Source organism: Castor canadensis, chromosome 6 (assembly GCF_047511655.1).
Source record: "Castor canadensis chromosome 6, mCasCan1.hap1v2, whole genome shotgun sequence".
NCBI classification, from domain to species: domain Eukaryota; kingdom Metazoa; phylum Chordata; class Mammalia; order Rodentia; family Castoridae; genus Castor; species Castor canadensis.
This window is the reverse complement of record NC_133391.1, coordinates 57,660,331-57,680,982: the sequence shown is the minus strand read 5'-3', so window position 1 is coordinate 57,680,982 and position 20,652 is coordinate 57,660,331. Positions and strand designations below refer to the sequence as shown.

Sequence of the window (20,652 nt, the reverse complement as noted above, 5' to 3'; positions counted from 1 at the left end):
TGAGCCAAATCTTATGCCAGGACCAACAAGTTCTCCCAGGCCTATACCTGAGAACCTGGAGCTGAAGTTGATCAATGATGACACTCAACTTCTTGCCACATCTCAAGAACATGAAGAGCACTTCATGCTAATGGGTGGTGGGAGTGGCTGTGCAGGCCAGGATGGCATGGGTTCTCACCTCTTCTGTCCAGATGTGGCATTATTTAGTTCATAGACATTTTTTCCATCAGAAGATCCTTCCTGTCCTTTCCTATTGCCAGAGAGGATGAGCCAATTGAAGAGGAGCTTTACTTCTTTTCTTCTTAGTTTGTTTTATTTGTTCCTTTTGTTGTTTTTGTTATGTAAAAAATGAGTCTATGAAAATTACTACTGTTCACATATTTACTGATTCAATAATACATTATTGTAATTTCATCAAATTAAAGTTTCTTAGTTTTCAAATTGCATAACATCATTTTTCATAAATAACCATAATTTTCTTTGATCTTTGACATTAGATGCCTCACATCATGACATTTCCTCCAGACCTGGTAGCATAGCACTTCATGTTGACAGATGCTGTGAATGGCTGTGCAGGGCAGAGTGGCTGCAAGTGTCCTTTAAAATTGTTCTACACACACCTGGCATTGCATAGCTAAGAGGCATTTTCCCATTCAATTATAGAAGCACCCTGAAGAGGGCCATTCTCTTAATGCAAAACTTCAGGTTAATCTTTGGACTGTTGATGTGGGCTCCCTCCAGTTACCATGTGAACTCAGGGATGGGCTAGTGATGCACCTATGCACACATTTATCTCCTGTGCCAGGACCTCAGGCCTTTGGTTGAGGCCAGAGATGGCTGACCCACACCTTTTGTGAGTATAGCATGGAATTTAGAGTGCAGGGCTTTGTGTGAAAGAGATGGGTGCTGTGTTCACCAGGCCTAAGAGTCTGTGAGCATGACTGACAAATGGACAGCTCCCTGACTGAGGAAAGGACTTTTGAGTCATACTGGGATGACCTTGATATCAGAATTTTTAAACCAATGGGTTGCATTTGTCATTAGAGGGAGTCATAGATTCTGGACAGCATCCTGTTTGGCATGAAGTCCAATTAGCCTTCAGTAGGGTGGACAGCAATGAAAAGTGAACCTACATCCAGGAAGGATGCCCCACATACCTACTGTCAACTCAGATATTCTGTATCATCAAGGGGTAGAGGGGCTGGGCAGACAGGGAACCTCCTAGATGACACACTGCTTGGAAAAGCTCAGCTCAAGGGCCCCTCACTGGCTGCTCAGAAAGAGTTGATTGATGAATGGCATGTACATGTGCCACTGGATGACCACAATCTGCACAGTATGACACGTCAATGTCCATCTCTGTATTCTGTGGCTTCTGCCTTGTCCTCAGAGGACTGGGTAGTGGCTGTTCTCTCCAGGGTCATGAAAGCTCATGTCAGTTTTTAGGCAAAACTCTTAGAAAATTCATTGTTTGAAAGAGATTGAGATTCATGAGCATTTTCTTGGTAATTAAAATTCTGAATAATATCTGATCTGAAGAAGAGAAAGAAGCTTCTCTGGAGCCTACAATTGAATAGAGGGGAAAAATCAGTGTGTGAATGTCAGGGCTGGCAGGATCCTGACAAAGGATACTCTGGGTAGGCCTCCTTAAACCAGACCTTGTTGCTCTACCATGGGAGAAAAAGTCAGTATGTGTCTCCAAGGGACTACTCAGCAGCTCCTCTTATGGCAGACCTACACAGTTGTCATAACACTGGACATTCTATCTATGTCTACCTGTGACTCCTATCCACTAGCCTGAGATTATGACTCAGGATGGGTTTCTGATATTGGAATTTCCCATCCCACCCTTATTCTGTCCTAGGGTTGTCACCTCTTGGTGAGGGCAATGAGAATTGGAGGCAGCATGGGTCACACATAGAGGCAAAGCTCCACAATCAGCAAGAGCAGATGCCTCATCCCAAAATAGTCTCTGGGTCTTTCTTCTGTTGTCTGCAGTGTATGCTTCTATGTGGCTCTGGGAATAGGTCCTCCCTCACCTGCACAAAAATCCACCCTATATTGTATGCCTGTGTGTGTGTAATTTCACTCTCTTAGGATTCCTTGTTCAAGGGAGAGGTTCATAAGAGTGGGAAGTTCTCTACCTGTGAATCTGCTACCAGGAGGATGATGGCAAGTACTCTTTGTGCTAAATCCCTCCCCAGTAGCCAGGATTAGCCCTGGTCCTGAGAGATACTCTTGAGCCCTTTGTCTAATGCCAGGCTCTAGTTTCCAACATTAGAGATATCCCCACACCTCCATGTTCCAGGTTTTCAAATCCTAAGCAGCTTGTCAAGCCCCTCTCCAAAAACCTCCACAGGAACCCAGTGTTATGAATGTGCATGTACCTACATATGTTCATATAGACCTGTGTGTGAACTGATGATTTTTTCTCTTTGTATACATTGGTGATTTTCTCTGGATTCCATTGTGTTACTCAGGCTTGGGTGAGCTGTCTTTGATTTCTTAGTTGTTTGAGAGAGTGGGTCTGGCTACATGTTTCAGGCTGGACTTGGACCTGAGATGCAATTCCCTTAGCCTCCAAAGTGTGGAGATTACAGGTGTGAACAACCATACCTGCACTGCATTTCATTCTTTGTCATTCCCCTTCTTGCAATTCTCAATCCTCTATGTTAGTGTGTTAGTTTCATGTTGGAACTCTCTTTCAGGTTAATACAGCTCATTGGGCAAGTAAAAGTGGGGACTTCCTGGTTGAGAGATGAAAGGATAATTCCTAGTGAGCAAACCAGGAGTGTGGGAAAGAAACTGGATGCCCTACAACCAATGCAAAAACAACTAGTTGGAAGGAGGGGCCAGGTGTGAACCTGGCTCTCTATCCTTAAAGGTGGGACACTGGTGTGCCAGGCCTAGCCTACGACAGGATGGTGGAAGGTGTGAACCCAACTGTGTCTAGATTTCCACCCAGAGAAGACAGGTAGGTGGATCAACATACCAGTGGACATTAAAAAAGTTTTTTCTGAGGCAGAGACTCAGTTGAGAAAACCTTTACAGATGAACTCACTTTAGGCATTAAGGACCACAGACAACATAGAATCCTGGTGCTCAGGCACCTTCAATTTCAAGCAGGTAGCTCATTTCACTCTCCAGCAGTCTCATTCAAGTTTCCTATTTTTCCATGTTTGAACTCTTTTCTTGGTCTTCATCCATAGATCCTCAAGGCAGGCACAGGGACAATTTTTTAAACTGCCTTTTGCCTTTGCTGATGTTTGAGGACATCCTCTTTGTCCTCACATTTATAGGTATCTACTGATATTACACTAGCCCCCAGCAGTGATGGATATGTTTTTCACATCATGAGCACTATCTCAATAACTAGATAGCTCCCCAACTAATGGCTGTGACTTGGTAATGTCCTGTTTTGCTCTTGTCCTGAGAAGTGAGTACATACCGTGTGCTCAGTGGAAACCTCATATACTGTGTTGCCAGGACAAAAAGTTATGAATGCTGGAAGTCCTTGTCCTGGACCTAATCCTCTGAAGTCAGCTGCCTAGGGCTTGGCTCTTCTGTACTTTCCCAGTCTCCCTTTTAGGAGTGCTCAGCCTTGGTCCTCACTCACCAGTGGCCTCATCAAAGCATCTTCCTGATTTTTAAAGGATTTTCCACATTCCATGGAGAATATCATCTCGAACCTAACAGTAGCAGATCAGAGAGCTCTTAGATTACTGAGAACCCCAGACCCAGTGAAATATGTGGGAGGGATCCAGGTGGCCTCATTTTTTGCACAAATATATATATTTGAGACCTCTACTGTGTGATGGCAAATTCAGGCCAGGTGTGGTGGTACACACATGTAACCCAAGCACTCAGGAAACAGAAGCAGGAGAATCTCAATTTTGAGGTCAGTCTAGGGTAGTAGAACAGAAACAAAACCTGAAACCCAAATCATCACTTAAGCTGGAGGCATGGCTCAAACAACAGACCCCTGACTCAAAAGCATGAAGACCAGAGTTCAAACACTACTTCCACAAAAGCAAAACAATCCATAGAATGACAACAATAACAAAACAACTAAGCATGTAGAAGGCTTATCTTGGGACTATTTGAAGAAAACTGAGTGTTGGAAAGAAAAATCAATTTTGGGTGTATAATAATGATATTGTGGTTATGTAGCCAAATGCACTTAGTCCTTAGGAGATAACTTATTCAATTATTTAGGAATGTTAACCTTGCATAAGTCAGGTTGAAAGATCAATTAGTTAACCAGATAAATAGTTTTATAAAATAAAGCATCAGGGGCAAAAATAAGGCAGGGCAATGTATGCTTCTTTAATCTCAGCTACTTGGAAGGCTGACATTCAGAGCATTATGGTTCAAATCCAGCCTGGACAAAAACTTATCAAGCCTCATCTCAACCAATAAGCCAAGTGTTTGGTGGTGTGCTCCTCTCATCCCAGCATATGGTAGTCATAAGGAAGATCACTGTCTTGGCTAACCTGGGAAAAACTGGACACCCTATTCAGAGAAACAACTACAGCAGAAGGACTGTGGGCATGGCTCAAGTAATAAGAGTGCCTGCCTAGAAAGCTTAAGGCCAGGACTTCAAACGCTAGTACTACCAAGTAAGAACCAAAAAAAAAAAAAAGGAAAATTTTCCAAAATAATCCCATCTATTCAAACACATTGCAGAAATGGTTTAGAATGCAAAACAGAGCAATTTTTAAAGAAAAAAATATTTAAAATGGCAGTGTGCAGTATAGACAAAGCTCAAAGCAAATGTGTGGCATGAGGAAAAACTTTTAGTTGGAGTGAATTCAGGGGAGAAAGAGAGCTATCAAGAAGCTCCATGTGTGCAAGTAACCCAAACCCCCATGGTACCCCTTGTTGAACTAGTGGTCCTCTCACAGATGATGAATGAGAACAAAGCCTGAGCTTGGTTTGTGGACCACTACTGTAGCTGAAGGGAACATAGTGTGCAGAAATGTCTTAATAGGACTGCCCCTAGTACCTATGCCTTCTGCCTTAGCAGGGCAGGAAGCGTGTGGCAAGAGGGTGAGGGTAGAAGGGAAAAGGAAGGAAATGGCAGAAGGAGGAAGTATTAAGGTATTGTGACTGTCAGCATTCTTTGCTTCTATTAATTTGTATGACTTCTAGGACATGATCCACAGACACAGTGAAACATAAAATCCCTTTGTTCATCTCTGCATGGGGCTTGATTCTCATTTTTGGGACTTGATTTTGCCTCTTGTTTTTGTCTTATACAAAACTCAAAGTTCCCACGATAGAGCAAACAGATCTAGGATCATCCTTTTTTTCTTAAATCACAGGTCCAGGAAAATTGTTCTTTCACAAGCCTGAAAAGAATGAGATATACCAGCTGTGCATGAATTGATGTTAGGGACAAATTATTGAAAATTCAGCATTTCTTAAGCAGTGAGAGGCAGAGATTCCTAACTACAGAACTAAGTTTTGGAAGCTCATCTATCTTTCTCTAGACAGGAAAAAAATCATGGTACATTTAGCATCTAATTTACTTTTTTTCTGCTGCATAAATATTCCATTCTCCTCAGCATATTATTTCTTTCTCAACAAATTAAAGAAAATTTAACAACATAAACCGCTGTTTTTGCCCACCCCAGTGTCCATCACATAATCCAGTACTGATATTCCATCTGAGGAAGATGGACTCTTTCATAGGGAAATGGAAACTATCTTAATTATCTATGCTTTTTCCTTGGGTGAATTTTTTTAACTTATTTACACATTGGCATTGTATTCCTTTAGTGGTCTGGACAACAGCTTTCTTCACCACTAAAAATAGATTTATTGCATAAACCTTTGGTATACAAGCAGCAAATAGCTTGGCTCCACTTTATTTGTCTTTCATGAGTTTTATAATATTTTAGTTAGGTCAATGGCTTAAGACAGTTTTCTAACCTTTCTGTTTGCAGTTATGGGTTGATAATTGAGTGCAAACTTTTCCTGGGCCTTTTTGGTTGAACAATATGAGAAAACTGGTCTAGAAAGGTTTTGATACCTACCTTATTTGAAGAGTTGTGACATCATAGCCTTTCTTTCTATGTCTCTTTCCATTTCAATCTTTCAATCCACTTCCTCACCTGTAACTTCTTTATCACCTCATTGCTAAGGAGAGAAGCCAAACCTTTTTGTGTAAAATTTCTCCAACTGTTCACTGCAATAGGCTTTGCAATTTTTCCAGATGCTTGAAATGCTACAGAAGGTATAAAAATAAGACTAGTGATGAAACTCACACATTTTCTTCAAAAAAATAACAAGCCCCAACTGGGCAGGAATAAATCTTGAAAATAGTTTCCTCCAGTCATTCTCAGGATTGAAAAAAATTTTTATACTCTTATCTCACACTTACATACATTAATTATTGTTTTAGCAAAATATTTTTTGCTGCTTAGAGAATGTTGACTTTTAGAAAATATATTTTTATTTCATTCAGAAAAATTTGAATTGAGCAATTAATGTATTTTTCTCATTGGAGCACAGAGCAATATCCACTAAAACTCAGAGGAAACAAGGAGGAGCCTTGGCAGTCAGTCAGTCCTCTCCTTATCTGTTTCATAGAATCCACATACAATATCAGCTAAGACAAGAACTGAATCAAAAACCCATCCAACAAAGTCTTTAATAGAGCTATTTGCTCTTCAGTGGTCCTGAGCAAGAAATTTGCAATTCTCTTTTGAAAACCTTCCAAATGAGCCTGATCACAATCACTTATGATAATATCTACAAAAACAGTACTAGGAAGCCAAATTGTTTTTTAAACAAAATAATTTTTTTGCTTTGTTAAGGTACTAGACCTCACAGAACAGACTTAAAATGTTTTTAATAAATGAGTTATGTAATTCTCATGCGTAGGAATTAAATATTCCTGCTTTACTTATGAATTTGTAGCATTTGTTTATTTATTCATCTGTTGGTCCAAGAAGAGGTGGAGTTGAGCTTATCTTACACCTTAGTTCTTCGTACATTGTAGTTATATCTTCATATTCTTACTCATATGCACTCTGACCTTAAGTCTTTGTTTTTTTTCTTTTATTAAGTCTTTGTTCTAATTAAAAATGATTACAAGGAAAATTGTCCTTGTGTTGTGAGTCTTTTTCTTTCCTTAATTCTTTTACAAATTTCTGGTGAGCATACAAATTGCCTTACATAAATATAACATTTAGCTGTATAAAAATAAATACAAATATTTCTATATAATGAAGTTATATGAATATATTGTTACACATGGTTAGTTCTGTTTGTATGTATTTGATGCATATTAATCCATCTATCATGTTCTATGTATTCATTCCCTGAGTTCCACTCTCCATGATCTATAACAATGTCACAGAGAATACTTTCAATTAATAGGCCATTAAGAACCCATTAAAAACTTTTCTTAGATGGGATCAATGAGTCATAGAGCAAACATATACCTAATTATTTTGAGCATCTTCAGAGAGTTTTGAGAATGGAACTCCCACCATCAGTGGACCATTACTTGCCAAAATTTGGCATCATTTGTTCTCATAATTTTTGTCACATAATAAGGTCATATGAACTCTTGTTAAAAATTTCCATATCCTTGGCTACAAGTGACTTTGGGAATATTTTAGTATGTTTTCTGGATTCTGGGACTCATCATTTTTAACCCCTAACTCATGCTCCATGCCTGCTTTTTCAATTATTCTACCACTTCAATTATAACTTTTTAAATATGCCTTCATTATTTTCAATATTTTGATTATTTTTCTACCACAGAATCACATCAGCATCCCTGAGTTGTGGGTTGTGAATACTGCAAGCATCTTGTCTACTTATCTCTAATGCCTTACCCTGATCAGACATTGTTGATTTTTCTCCATGTTTTCTCTGTTGTCAACACCCATTTTTCATCTTCTAGTTTGGGTCTTGTCTGGAAAGGCTTTGCCCAACAAATCACCAATATATTTACCTCTAATTTCTTCCATTAGCTGTATTACTTACCTAGTGCCTATCTACCTATGTATAGGCATAAGGAAGGGACACATTTATGTACTTCTAGTGAACCACTTTTCTTCATAATCTGATGAAAGAACTTTTTCATTTCTCCGTTGTATTGGGTATGAATTTCACATGTCAGTTTTCAACACACACCCATACCTCATTTTATTTTACTGGCCTATTTATTTGTTCCTGCTCCCATATGATATGAGCTTTTCTTTAACTAATAAAATTAATTATTTCTTAAAAGCTAGTAAGATAAGCCCCTGCTCTTTCTTCTTATTTACTAAAATTCATTTACTGATTTTAAAATAATCTCAGTTTGTTACAGGTTCATGTTTGTACAATGAAGACTTAAAAATCATTATTTGTGGGGCTCTTGTCTTCTTCTATGACTAATTTCATATTCTATTCTATTTCTTCCTTTTTATGTTGTTCAGGATCACATAGGGCTTATTTTCTCCAGAATTAAAAACAAGCTATTTATCCTTGTGGAAAGTTTACCACAAGAGAGAAAACAGAAAATGCTTTGAAGAAAGAAGGCATTATCTATAATTAGTGGCTCATCTCCTTCCCGCTGGATTTCCAGTCTATGACTCCAAAAGAAGTCATGAAGTCTTCATCCTCAATCAAGTAATGGAGTAGAACCTGAATGCAACTAACATAGAGCTAGCCATAGTGCAGCCTGGTGAGAATTTCCACATATTCACAAAGGAAGAACTCAAGGGGAATTAATCAAGAACATTTAAAGAAGAATGATCCTCAGAACTTCTCTGGACAATTCCAGTTCTCCTAATTGCCCTTAAATATTATTTCCATATCCTATTCTATGTAAAATCCCCAGTGTATGTGCATTTTATAATATCTGTACATGAAGTTCTGAAGTAAAGAAAAAAATTTTAAACTTGCTATTCAGAGTGGAGTGTAGCTCATTATTTAATTATTACATTTTATTATTCCCTTAATGTCCATAGAATCAATAGTAAGATCCTTTCTTTAATTTCTCATATTGGCAGCATGTTTCTTGTGTCTCTTTTTTTCTTTTCTTTTCTTCCTTGTTTAGTCTGGCTAGGTGTCTATCAAATTTATTGACCTTTTCAAAGAAACAGTTTTTGTTTTGTTTAGTTTTCCTTTTGCTTTTCTTTCCAACATATTGATTTGTGCTCTACTTTTTAGCATTTCTTTACTTCTGCAGAGTGAGCGTCTGTCTCACTAGTGGGAGTTTTGGGGGCTCAGTTTGAGTATGACTGGGCACACCCTGGATCCCCAAACTCGGGATTCTGACAAGATGTCTGAGGACTTGGGCTTACCTGAGCTACAAAGAAACTAACAGACCTGGGTGGGGTCCTGAGCACTAGAAGGGGTGCCAAAAACACACAATGGCAAAAATACAGCCTCTCCAAGAAATGTTCCTAGGAAAATTGGATATCAGCATGCAGAAATCTGAAACTAGTTCTGTGACTCTTACCCTATATAATATCAACTCAAAGTTGGTTAAAGACCTTAATGTAATACCTGAAACATTGAAACAAGTGCAGAAGAGTAGGGAATACAAAGGAACTACTAGACATAGGCAAGAACTTATTAAATAAAACTCTAATGGTTTACAAATTAAGAGAAAACACTGACAAATGGGAGGACATGAAATTAAAAAGCTTCTCACAAACAAAAGAAATGGTCACCAGATGAAAGAAGTAGTCCCAAAGAAAATCTTTCCCAGGTGCATATCTAACAAGGGATTAATAACCAGAAAGTACAAGGAGCTCAAAAAACTAAACTCCTCACAAAAATCAATGATCCAATGAAGAAATGGGCAAATGAACTGAACAGAGTTTTTTTAAAGAAAGCAGTCCAAACGACAAAAAAAAAATGAAAAAATGATCAACATTTCTGACCTTAAGAAATACAAATCAAAACCAAATTAAGATTACAGTTAGCAATACCACTCCTAGGGATATATCTGAAGGAATGTGAGTGAGATTACAATGAAGACATCTTCACACCCATACTTATTGCAGCATTATTCACAATAGCCAACTATTGTGGAAACAGTTGATATGCCCCAGAAAAAGGAAATTTTGTCATTTGTTGGTGAAGGGATGGGACCAGAGAGGTTCATCTTTTTTATTTTTTGATGGTACTGGAGTTTGGTCTCAGGGCTTTATGCTTGCTAAGGAAGAACATCATTATAAGTGAGGTTAGCCAGGTTCAGAAAGCCAAAGTCCACTTGTTTTCTCTCATATGTGGAATAAAGATCAATACAAATAAAAGCAATATTATATATATGTAGAAACATACATAGAAATAGTATGCAAAACTTGGACTTGTAGAGCAGACGAAGAAAGGAGGCAAAGAAGCTGAGAAAGATAGCAATTAATAACGAAGTACATCACATCTATGTAAGAACAAGGCAAAGGAAACATGCTGAAAAACATTGACCACTTTTCTGAAAACAATGCAGAATACGGGAAAAGGAAGAGGAAGTGCAGTAGAGGGTCTTACATTGCCTTAAGTACTGTGCATGTACAGATGTAAATACCAATGCAAAATCCCAGTGAACAGTGAACAGACAACTAAACAATGAAGGAAAAGAATGAAAAACAGGTCATGCTAGGGGGAGGTCACTAATGGAAGAGGGAGTGTAAAACAAGGAAGTAAAGAAGGTGAATATGATTGATGTACTTTCTATAAAATGATGAATATGGAATTTTTAACTTATTGGAATCACTATAAGAAGAGTACAAAGGTAGAAAGGAGAAAAGCAGAGGGAATGTACCATTTCAGTTTATAATACATATATGCATGGAAATGTCATAATGAAACAACTCCCTGTATAGGTATCTTAAAGAAACAAATCTCTTCTTTCAAAACCAGAGGACAGGAAGGTAAAACAGGTGCTGTCTGAGGGTTAATACAAGTGGGAGTGGAAAAGATGTAAGGAAAGTGTGTGGAAAGTTGAATATGGTGGAAATATTATGTACTCATTTATGACAATGGAAAAATGAGACCTATGGGAAGTATTCTAAGAATTGGGAGATTGGGGATAAAGGGGAATAATGCAGGGGTGAATTTAACTATTTTATATTGCAAACAGTTTTGTAAATGTCACTATGCAAATCCAGTACAACAACATAATTATAAGAAAAATAAAAATAAAGCTATATACCATGTGAAACAGAATACAAAGCTGGAAGTAGTCACAGATATCAGTTCTTCCTGGAAAACAAGTATTTGGGGGTGGTAATGGATGAGAATGAAGGTGGGAAAAGGAACAAAGTCTGAGAGCAGGGATGGGAGCCAGCATCCCATAGGAGCAAAACTAGCACCTAGCAGAGGTGTGGTGAGGCACAAAAGCTGAGAGCAGGAGTGGGGCAACAAGCCAACCTCCCAAAATGGGGCCAGTGGTGGATCCCTGAGCTGGTCTTGTGAGAGTGAGGGAGGTACTTAAAATTGAATTGCCACACCTTGCTGGAGGAAGAGACCATCAGACAGAGTTGCAGCTATAGGGCAATGCAGCTGCTGCTTGGTGAAAACAAGAGCTCTGACCACTTTGCGTGGACTGGAAATGAGTTAACTCAGACCTCATTTGCAACCTGCCCTTTAGACAGAAGGAATCAAATACTGCTCACATGCCAGCCACCTGGTGAGAACACTTCAGAGTTCCTGCTTGTAATGGACAGCCTATAAGACAAAGGAAAGTGGGGAAAAATTTTAAAAATTCCTTCAACCATTTCCACCCATTCCCTACAAACCCAGGATAAAAAGAGCCAATATCATGATTGGACACCAAAGGAGTAACTTGAAAACTTTTACCAAGCAGACTGAACTTTATTTTGTTGGCACACCTGGTTTTTATCTTTATTATTATTTTTTGCATTATTAACTTTACCATCAATATTTTCTTATCCCTACTCTTATCCCCTTCATGTTCCCTGCTTTTCTTGTGCTACAATCCATTCTTATCCTTCCCAACTAATAGTTCTGCTCCTTCTCATCCACTCTCTACCAATCTTTGCCTCCCCCAACTATCCTTCCCCAACCTGTCACCACATTACCCCTCCCTCTTACACACTCACCACCACTGACTAGCCTACTATAGCAAACATACACACCACTGGCCCCCTGCAATACCTCTCACACGCACCTTCCAGTATAACAGTGGAAATATACCTCAACATACACACAGGGTACAAAACACATCAGACCCTATACCTCTTCTCCCACCCACCCCCTTTATTTCCCACCTTTTTAGTGCCACCTTTACTAATTACCCAAATTTCTATATGTAGCTTAATAATCATAACAATCCCCCAAATCCCACTGTTTATAGATATTATCACCAAAGCATTTTTATATAATATTTAAACAAATTGTCTGGCATTAAATCTGTGAATTTGCTATTGCTAATTTAAAACTCTATACAAGGGACAGAAAGAGCATATCAACCTAGCTAACAATCAAATCAGTCAAAATACAAAACCTAAACCCGGGAAAGAATAAAGATAATTAAAACCACCAATTAGCCAATCAAGGACATAGTTGCACAGCAGCAACTGGAGAAATGGGGAGAAAAAGATGGAAGGAAACCACATTCCTCAAAAACAAAACAAAACAAAACAATTTAATAGAGGATATAGTGGGAAATGAAGAAAATGGACACCAAGTTCCTGACCACAACAAAACAATGTTAAATTTCACTAATGAGCCCAGTGAGGCCCACAAAGAAATCCCTCAAAGAAGAATCATGGAAGAGATTACTGAGAAATTCATGGAGAAGATACTAGACATGGTTAATCAGAAGGTATAAGATGTACTCAAGAAATTTCAAGACAACACAAATAAATAACACGAGAAGAAACAGAAACAAATAAATGAACCTAGAGAAGACATCCATAAATACCAAAGTGAAACAAAGGACAATATATAAAAAAGATATATGAAACAAAGAAGACAACACAAGATATAAAATGGGAGTTGAACAAAGACATGGAAAAACCTCAGAAAAATGAATGAAACAGAAGTCATGTAAATAAAAATCCCTTTAGTAAAACAAAAAACACAGAGGAAGGCCACTCCAGCAGACTAGAACAAGTGGAAGACAGAATAGCAGAGCTCGATGATAATATAGAAAGTAAAGAAAAAGTGGAAGAACCCTTAGCCCAAGGAACACAAGAGCTGTGAAAGGAATATGTGAGAACTCACCGACTCCATCAAAAGACCAAACCCGAGAATCATGGGCCTTGAAGAAGAGGTGCAAGCCAAAGGAATACATGATATATTCAATAAAATAATAGAAAATTTCCCAAATCTTGAGGAAGATTTGCTCACTCAGGTAAAGGAAGCCTCCAGGACACAAACAGACTTGACCAAAATGGAACCTGTTCATGGCATATTATCATTAAAACAACAAGCACAGAGAATAGAGAAAGAATATTAAAGGCTGCAAGAGAGAAAAAATAACATATAAAGGTAAACCTATCAAAATAAAAGCTGATTTCCCAACAGAAAACTTAAAAGCAAGAAAGGCATGGAGTGAGGTGTTTCTGGCACTGAAAGAAAATAACTTCAGCCCAAGGAAACTCTACCCAGAAATATTATCATTCAAAATTGATAAAGCAATCAAAACCTTCCACAGTAAACAGAAACTAAAACAATACATGACCACCAAGCCACCACAACAGGAGATTCTACAGGGAAATCTTCACACAGAAGATGAAAGCAAAGAAAACCATGAGTGGACTGGAAGTATTAAAATGCAGGAGAAGAAAAGACAAGTAATCAGAGAGTAGCAGTGACTTGGCTGCCCACAATCAAATCCTTAAACCACAAAAAAATAAAATCACCACATACCTATCAATATTAACAGTGAATGTCAATGGATTCAACTCTCCCATCAAAAGACCCTGTTTGGTAAACTGAATTAAGAAGGAAGATTCCACAATGTGTTGTTTACATGAGACCCATCTTATTGACAGAAATAAACACTGGCTTAGGGTGAAAGGCTGGAAGAAAATTTACCAAGTCAATGGCCCCAAAAAACAGCCAGAAGAAGCAATATTTATATCAGACAAAGCAGATTTCAAACCTACATTGGTCAAATGAGACAAAGGTGGTCACTTCATACCAATAAAAGTGGCAGTGTTACTCATGTTACTACACAGGCACCTGCAAACCTATGATTATTGGAGCACTACTCACAATAGCCAAGCTATGGAAGCAACCAAGATTCCACAGTACTGATGGATTAAGAAAATGTGGTATTTATACACAATGGAATTTTATTCAGCCACAAAGAATGAAATTTTATCATTCACAGGTAAATGGATGGAACTGGAGAGTATAATCTTAAGTGAAGTTTGTCAGGCTCAGAAGGATAAAAATTGCATGTACTCCCTCATATGCAGATTATAGATGTAAAACTAATGCAGTAACATTAGTAGACATGGGTCACACAATAAGGGGAGACTGGAGGGATACGGAATGGGAAGGAAATCAAATACTTGAATGTGGTTGATGTGCTCACTGTATAGGAATGAATGTAGTAATCTTCAATGGGCAGGGGCCACTATGGGCAGGGGACTAGGAAGCAGTGAAGAGGTTTGGTGGAGATGAACCAGTTTGGGTGGTAACATATATATGCTTGGAAATATCACAAGGAATCTCCCTCTATAGGTATGTTTATCACAAACGAGCAAAAACACTGTTTTTCTTATCTTTTATGCTTTTTATTCTACAAAATTGGGAATAAGAGGGCAGAGCAGGGTCTGTCTGGAGGTAGAGGGGGATTAAATAATGTATACACATGTAAGTAAATGCAAAAACTATAAACTTAAATTAAAAATTAAATAATAATAAAAATCTATTAGATGATCATAAAAATTAATGAAAAAAAAAGCCAGGATTGTGAAATAGGTACATTGTGTATGGGGGTACCTGTGGGAGGTGGGTGGTGAATGAGGGAGACGAAGGTGAGGGAATGTGGTTGACAAGCTTCATATACATATACATATGAAACAGAACTCTTGCAATTGCATTAAGTGGAATGGGAATAGACTTGTGCTTTTATTGTAAAATATAAGGCTTTTTGAAAGTGTCACAATGAATTCCCCTGTACAACAAATAAATCCTAGTAAAATAGAAAAAAACAAACAAAAATATGAAAAGGGAAAACTGGGAAATGCGTTGTCTGCAGCAGGCTTTGAGAAACTGCAACATATTTCTGGGGATCTAATATGCCCCACACAGCCATAGAATTGTGTGCACAGCACAGAGAGACTTTAAAACGTGCCAACCCATAGCTTTGATTGTATTTAAGGCTCTATGCAAGCAGGAAGTGAAGACTAAGAAAGTTGTAAATTTTCAGAGCACCCAGGGAATTACCAGTACACCCAAAAGACCCTCAACAAAGGTTGGAAGACAAACTGGTTCAAGTTTGTGTTCAATTCCCTGGGCAATCATTAATTGGTCACTAACTAAGTAAGTGGAGACTATCACGGTTGTACATGAAAATAATGTAGATCTAAAAGAATTAGTCCAGGGAAGACATAAACAAAGATTAATAAGAATACCAGCAGTAACAAAACTCTGTTGAGAAATGACTCTGATTTTAATTGTTACCACTTAGTGTTTCTTAGTATACGTGGAAGTTTCAAGAAAAAATATGATATGAAAAAGATAGCCATTTCATGCATTTCCCCACAGCACTGTGGTATCATGGCAGGCTGAGACTCTGGTCAGTGCCTGCCTTGAGCTCAATTTTGTCAGTGGGTCACAGCCTGGCTTGTGACCCTGCATTGGCCTGGAGGAAGCATCGTGGCTCCTCTGTCTGGCTTCACATTTTCTTAGCTTGCAAAGCCATTTGGGTGGTGGATGTAAAAACCCACTCAGCATGGCATCCCCAGGACCCATGGGGGAACATGGTCTCTGAAAGTCAGGAAGTTGGAGCACAATCTGGGACTGAGAGCAGAGGAGGGAGCTGGCCTGGGTGTCTGCTATCTCTGTCCTTGGGTGTGGGTCCATGAAGGAAAGCTTCTCTGCACATTTGCATTATGTACTCAGTCTAAAATGTTTTACTGCTAACTGTTTGGGCACCCTTGAAACTCAATGTGATAGACAGCACCTTTTTATACTTACATAAAAAGCATATCATGTAGTCACAGCTTTCTGATGACCAAGAAGTAATGTACCAGTTTCTCAGCCTGCAAAAATACTAATTCTTTTAAGAAAACAAATATAATGCTGATTATGAGTTCTTCATAAAGCAAGGGGTGGGTACACTGGCTTACATTGTTCTCCTTGAAGAGAACCTTCTCCCTGTTGTGCTTCACACATTCTGGGTTGAGGGTGGCAATTACTTTACTGGTACAAAGCCATGGCTTGCTTCACGAATTCCTTTTCCCTTGAGTTTAATCCTTCCTGGAAGGATGTCTAGGGGAGCACCAAATAGGATTCTTCTGACAACAGGAGAGCCTCCCTTCTATCATGTACAAGTGGAAGCACAGATATACAGAGATGCCAAGGTTGCCTAAATCTTTTGTGAAACACACTGGGAACTGCTCAGTTTTTCTTTGGAGATAAGATTTCTACATTGGATACCTATGTGTTTTGTTTTCTTACACCTCTTTATTAAGTATGGTTTCCTAACATTCAGTTACAAGAACATCTGAAACAGCTCTCCAACCTCTGTCACTTTTGTGATGACATCCTAAACTGTTATATTAGGCTTAGTCTTGGAGATGGATGACAATTTTCACCAAAGCCCTCAGCTTCCTCCTCAGAAACTGCCAACACTCAGATTAACTCCAGAAGAAGAGAGTAATTCTTTACACCAGCTATCACCCTGAGAGTCAGCATGTTTTGTAGCCTAAGTCTTATGATTGTCTAGGTAATTTCTTACACTGAGGATATGAAGGCAAAAAGAAAATACTGCTCCTAGGTATATGGAAAACTCTAAAACAAAAGGAACTTTCTATGACATCTGTTTTTGTTTGTTTTGTTTTTAATTAGGAATCTTGTATTCTAGTTTGGCAATGCATCTTAAGTAAACGTGAATGGTAAATGAATGTGTTGGGGGAAAACACATTGTACTGTATACATACAGAAAAAACTGCCTTAATCTTAATAGATTTTTGCCTTTGGTTCACATGTTGCTGACAAAAAGCTATAGTTCTGTTCTGAATGTTTATTCCTAATTTACTCAAGTTAATTTTTCAGTTTATTAATTTAGTTTTCTTATACCTATCTAAATACATAATGTATGGCTTTCTGGCTGAGACATTTTCTGTTTAGAAATCTGATTCCTATTTTAGGAACTAGGAAGAATATAAATTATTTCAATTGAAAAGCGTGTATTTAACTAAAAAGCAATGAGGTCTGTGCTTTTTAATTGTGCTTTAATATATAGACATTTATCTATATCAATCTATCTATCTATCTACATGAATCATTGTACAAAGAAATAAAGTATGAGAAAAATTTTCCACAAGAGAATATAAATAATAAATTCTCTCTCTCTCTTTTTCAGCATGTACCTGTTGTACAAAGGGGTTTCACTGTGATTTTTACATGCATTCATGGAAATAATATACTTTAGTTAAATTCACCACCTGTATTACTCTTCTTATCTCCCCAATTTAAAAAAATTTAATGGAATTCCTCAATCTATTTTCATACATGCTTATGAAGTACTTTGATCATATTCAGTCCCCTCTTCACTATCTCCTGTCATAACTCCCTCCCACAGGTTCCCACTCCAAAACCATTCCCCAATTTTACACTCCTGTAATTCATTGCATTTTAGATATAGAAATAGAATTTTAAAAAAGGATAACCAAATGCATAGTTGTTGGATTCATATCCAAGTCCTCTATTTTGTTCCACTGGTATTCATGTCTGTTTTTGTGCTAGTCACATGCTGTTTTTATTGCTATGATTCTGTAGTATAGTTTTAAGTTGGGTATTGTGATACCTTCAGGATTGCACTTTTTGCTCAGTATTTCCTTGGTTCTTAGTGTTCTTTTGTGTTTCCAAATGAACTTTAGGGTAGGTTTTCAATCTTTGTGATGAATGTCATTGGAATTTTGATGAGAATTGTATTGAACATGTAGATTGCTTTTGTCAGCATAGCCATTTTTTATGTTGATTCTGCCAATCCATAAGCATGGGAGATCTTTCCATCTTCTGTAGTCTTCCTTGATCTCTTTCCTCAGTGGTTTGAAGTTCTCCTTATAGAGGTCATTTATGTCCTTTGGTAAGTTTACTTCTACATATTTGTGAGTTTTTTAGGCTATTGTAACTGGAGTTGTTTTTCTTTCTCAATTTGTTCACAGTTTTTGTATAGAAAGTCTATTGATTTTTGTAAGTTGATTTTGTATCCTGTTACTTTGCTGAAGCTGTTTATACTGTCTAGGAGTTTTGAGGGGGCATTTTTTGGGTTCTTGAGGAATAGGATCATGTCATCTGAAAATGGGAATATTTTGACTATTTCTTTATCTATTTGTATTCCTTTTATTTCTTCTTCTTGCATTATTGCTCGAGCTAGGAATTCCAGAGTGAGTGGGGAGAGTAGGCACACTTGTCTCATTCCTGAATTTAGGGATAATTGTTTCAGTTTGTCCCCATTAAGTATGATGATGGCTATATGTTTGTCATATATAGCCCTTATAATGTTGAGGTACATTCCTTTTATTCCTGGTTTTCTTAGAGCATTTATCATGAAGTGGTGTTGAATATTATCAAAGGCTCCTTTTGCATTTATTGAGATGATCAAATAGTTTTTGTCTTTGCTTCTATTAATGTGCTGTATTACCTTTATTGCTTTGCATATGTTGAACTCTCCCTGCATCCCTGGGATGAAGCCAAATTGGTCAAGGTGAATGATCTTTCTGATATGTTGTTGGATTCAGTTTGTCATTATTTTGAGGATTTTTGCATCAATGTTCATTAAGGAGATTGACCTGTAATTTTCTTTTTTGGATCTATACTTTTCTGGTTTGGGGATGAGTATTATATTGGCTTTGTAGAATGAGTTGGGCATTGTCCCTTCCCTTTCTATTTCTAGTTCTTCTTTGAAGGTCTGGTAGAATTCAGCTGAGACTATGTCAGGTCCTGCACTTTTCTTTTTTGGGAGACTTTTTATTGTTGTTTCAATTGCATTAAGTGTTATAGATATTTTCTCAATAGCATTTTTAAGTCTGAAATATTCCATCTGTATGTGTGGCTGCTACTCACTAACATTATGCAATTGAAAAGCACATCACTAAGTGCTGTGTTTGTATGTTTAGTTTAAATTATAAAAGTATTATCACATCTGGAGGAGACCTAAGATGACAGGTAGGATAGGGAGTCAAAATTCCTGAACTCCACAACACCAGAAAACAATATGTGATATGGGAGATACTCTGGTAATTATGATTATTTCTAGCCAAAGTAACAACTGCCAATACATTAGGAGCACAAAAAATTCAAGGACTGTCTCTTAAAGCAGTTTGGAATTGCACCTAACAGCCAGGAAAAGTCTGGCATGGCACAGCCAATATGGCATGTCTGCCCTGGGAAAAGCCCCCTGGTTGTTTCTCCCCTTTTTTTTTCTTTTTTAATGAATAGAAGACAGAACATCAATCAAAATCAAACCCTGCAACACCCTGAACCTGTAACCCATGTAAAGCCTACCTACACCCCGCTGAATGGAACCCAGTCCCAATAAGTGTCTGCCTTGAAAAAATAACCATGCCAGTTCTCCCCACTATCTGCTTTCAAAGCTGCCTGCATAACCTGCAGACCCAACAGGTGAGCAACATGAACTGCACGTGACTCCCCTAACCTCCCCCTAAGGACATAATCCAGAGCAACCCCTGGGCATATTCAACCCCTCTTCCCCAATCAAAACTGAAAAGCATAAAAAGGGAATTGTAGTCAAACACTGACAGTGGGAGTGGATTGGAATACTGATCCTGCCTCTGAGAATGCCAGTGGCACAAGGAGATGAGCTCTCAGTGAACTAAACTAAGACAAGGAACAAGGACTAAGAACCAGGTGGTGTGACAAACCAACTTCCCAAAGAGCTGAACTATCACTGAGCAAAGGTGGACTGAGGCACAAAGGCTGTGATTGGAAGTGGGGTGATAAGCCAACCTCCCTAAACAGAGCCGTGGTGGATTGCTGAGCTAGTCTGGTGGGACTGAGGGTGTTACTCAAAACTGAATTGCTACACCTTGCTGGGGGAGGAACTGACCAGACAGAGTTGCAGTGGTAGGCAATGCAGCTGCCACTTTGTGAAAATAACAACAGAAAAGACCACCTTGGACAAGCTGGCAGTGAATAACCTCAGGTCCCAATTACAACCTGTCCTGTCCTGCTCACAAGCTAGTCATTTGGTGAGACTAATTCAGAACTTCTGCTTGTAATGGACAGCTCATAATACCAAGGAATGCTGAAAAAAAGCCATCTCCTCCCAAGCTGTCTGACCAGAGGAACAGCACCCTTCTCCACAAAGCCCAGAATACCAAACACCAATATCAGGACTGGATGTCACAGCAATAAGTCCAAAAATTTTACCAAGCAGACTGTATATTTTGTTGTTGTATCTGTTTTGTGCTTGTAGCTTTTCCATTATTATTTTCCATTATTTTCTTCTCCCTATTCACACCCCCTTCA

At 38.2% G+C, this 20,652-nt stretch overlaps 1 pseudogene; it reads left to right on the top strand.

Annotated features, from left to right (window-relative positions):
• The first annotated feature begins 2,921 nt into the window (after nucleotides 1-2,921).
• Nucleotides 2,922-16,841, top strand: LOC141424287 (metaxin-3 pseudogene; annotated as a pseudogene).
• The last annotated feature ends 3,811 nt before the right edge of the window (nucleotides 16,842-20,652 follow it).